The sequence below is a fragment of the Anopheles merus genome, unplaced genomic scaffold (genome assembly GCF_017562075.2).
Source record: "Anopheles merus strain MAF unplaced genomic scaffold, AmerM5.1 LNR4000332, whole genome shotgun sequence".
NCBI lineage: Eukaryota > Metazoa > Arthropoda > Insecta > Diptera > Culicidae > Anopheles > Anopheles merus.
In genome coordinates this window covers 5,068-7,968 of record NW_024427912.1, presented here as the reverse complement: position 1 = coordinate 7,968, position 2,901 = coordinate 5,068, and the positions used below count along the sequence as shown (strand labels likewise).

Sequence of the window (2,901 nt, the reverse complement as noted above, 5' to 3'; positions counted from 1 at the left end):
TTCGTCAGCCGCTCACGCATACCAATGTGTTTGCTCCACCCCCTTTTTCGGATTGCTTATAGAAATGATGAGGCTGTTCACATTTGCTTTATGCACACATTCGCATGCTGTTTATTGAATAGTATCTCTCTCCCTTCCCACATGTTTTGTCATACTCCCGCTGTGTAGACGGCAGAACGCTTTCCCCTTTCCAAATTTACCGTTCTTCCTCCTCTCGTTCTTCCTTCCTCCTACCGCGCTCGGGGTACCATCCGTGCGGCGCGTGTTCAGCTGGCTTCAGTTTAGTGATGACGTCATGAACAGGAGCTGCGCGTGTTGAACCGGCTTCTGTTGAGTAATGACGTCAACACCGGGAGCTCAATGAAGCAATAATGAATGTAAGTAGTATGTATTATTATGGAGAGTTTATCGCATATGATTAGATCAAAACTTACCTTAATATTTTAAAAGTGGAAAACGTTTTCTTTGCGTCGCTCACTTTGAAGATTATTTACGAGGCTAGCAGTTGATAAATAGCGCACACATCTGTAACTTTTTAGACGCCAAGGGTTAGTTGAATGAACCTGCACAAGCACACAGCAAGAAACTTACCTCAACAATTTGCTAGGATAAATCATTCCATAACTGAGGAAGAAGGAACACGGCACAAAACGTAAAGAGCAAAGTACGTCGCACAAGAAATCGCACCTCACTTCAGTACATCCTTCCATAGGGAAAGTTCTGGACAGCCTGAGGATGCCTCACACTCGGATGAGAGCGATAGCAGAAAAATCATGGTTGATCGAGAGAGATGGATAGACTCGGTCCAGCGATATCCGCTGGTAAATGCATGTGTGTGTGTGTGACGAACGAAAGACTTCAAACTCCGCTTCCCCAGTATTTCGTCCATAGTTTTTCGTCACACGCACACACCTCGACACGGGCGGCGGTTTGCCGTCCAAAATCTAGAGAGAGAAGACAGGGCCTCTCGCTTTGGCACACAGCAAAATCTCTCAACAACTTCGGCTCTGCTACTTGGGTGCGTGCATCTCTGCGTTGAAGCTCGTGTGTGCATAGGAAACTTTGTGCGTGCATTGAGCAAGCGCGCAGCTGTTTTTTTCAATGGGCGTTTTGTTTCATGAGCGCGGCAGTATTCTGTTCTCGATTTAAATGGGCAAACGCTCACTCGCTTACTCATAGATAGTTTTTATCTATACACTGTTTTCGCTGCTCTACAACGATGTAATTCATCACGTGTAGAAGCAGAACGCAGGCTGAGCACGGGATCAGCCGTGTCCAACTTTTTAACCAGCGCGTTCTTGACGGTCCAAGCAAGCAATGTTAGTAACAATGGGTCGAGGTAAACATTGTACCGATTATCATCACCATATGATAAAGCGAATGGCTGCTGCTGGCATTAAACGCAAAACGTTCGAGTTCATAATGGAACGATCGCGCATTTTTGTGGCAACCGCGCTTCGAACAACCGAAACGTGCTTAGACAACCGAAACGCGCTTGGACAACCGAAACGCGCTTGGACAACCGAAACGCGCAAGTCAACCGGACGTCCTCAGAAGACCACGGCAAAAGAAGACCGTTACATTGTTAATATATCTGTTTCGATAGCTCTTATTTCAATGAGTTCTTTATTGCTACTAAATTATTTCGTAGGATTCAATCTTTAATCTCTAAAGTTCATCTCCTCACAGCCGAAGTTCATTTCTGCATAGCCGAAGTTCATTTCTCCACAGCCGAAGCTCATCTCTCCACAGTTCATTTTCGATCCTAGCAAATCTCCAAATTCCTGTTAAACAGTTTTCCCCAAGATTACGCGTAACATTCCGGCCACCAAAAACGTATGTTTTTAATTATTGTTTGTTACTGGCAAAATGGCAATCTTAGTTACAGGTCTCTGGACCTCCTTTCTATTCGCTAACCTCACAGTTACAACTCGTGTAACGTTATCAGCTCCTGGATGAATTTGACTTATTCGTGCTAAAGGCCATTTACAAATTGGTACATTTTCCTCCTAGACTATCACTAACCTTCCCACTTCAATCTCACATGCAGAATTATTCCATTTTGTTCGCTTTTGCAAAGAATGCAAATACTCTTGCTGCCATCTACGCCATATCATTTGTACATATCGCTGAACTTGTCTCCAATGATCTAACCGATTAGACGGGATATCTGTTACATCGACCTGAGGTACGCACTGTAGATTGGTTCCCACGAGAAAATGTCCAGGGGTCAAAGCTTCCAGGTCATTTGGATCGTTGCTGGCGGGTACCAACGGCCTAGAGTTTAAACAAGCCTCAATCTCTGCCATTAGAGTTGAAATGTCTTCAAACGTCAACTCACCATTCCCTAAGACGCGAATCATGTGATGCTTCATGGATTTTACGGCGGCCTCCCACAGTCCTCCGAAGTGTGGTGCTCCAGGAGGGATGAAAGACCATTTGATACCTTGGTCCGCGCACCATCTAATTGTCTTCTCCCGATGATCATCAGAGTTTAGCAGTTTGTAGAATTCCTGCAACTGGCTATGCGCGCCCTTGAAATTCGTACCATTGTCCGAATGTAGCTCAGCGACTAGTCCTCTTCTGACAACCAAACGTCTCAAGGCGGCTAAAAATGCAAGAGATGTTAAATCTGATGCAACTCAATATGGACAGCCTTGGTTACAAAACAGACGAACAAACAAATATAACCCTTTTTCGATGCTGCACGCCGATGTGTTCCCTTCATCATAATAGGCCCCGCGTAATCAACTCCACTGATGGAAAACGGTCTTGCTTGCCTCGCATGATCCGCAATGCCTCGCAACTCGCTGTGGAGGAAGATCCGCCATTGATTGCTGCAATAGTCTTGGTTTGCATCGTGTGCACCGTATACAATTATGGATGATACTCTTAACGACA

At 45.1% G+C, this 2,901-nt stretch overlaps 1 long non-coding RNA gene across 1 annotated transcript; it reads right to left on the bottom strand.

The window, feature by feature from the left end:
* Nucleotides 1-243: 243 nt before the first annotated feature.
* On the bottom strand, nucleotides 244-632 carry LOC121602166. The gene is made up of 3 exons (XR_006006308.1): nucleotides 592-632; nucleotides 435-531; nucleotides 244-356 (listed from the first exon to the last, which is right to left on the bottom strand). It is a non-coding gene; the product is annotated as an uncharacterized LOC121602166 (long non-coding RNA).
* Nucleotides 633-2,901: the final 2,269 nt, after the last annotated feature.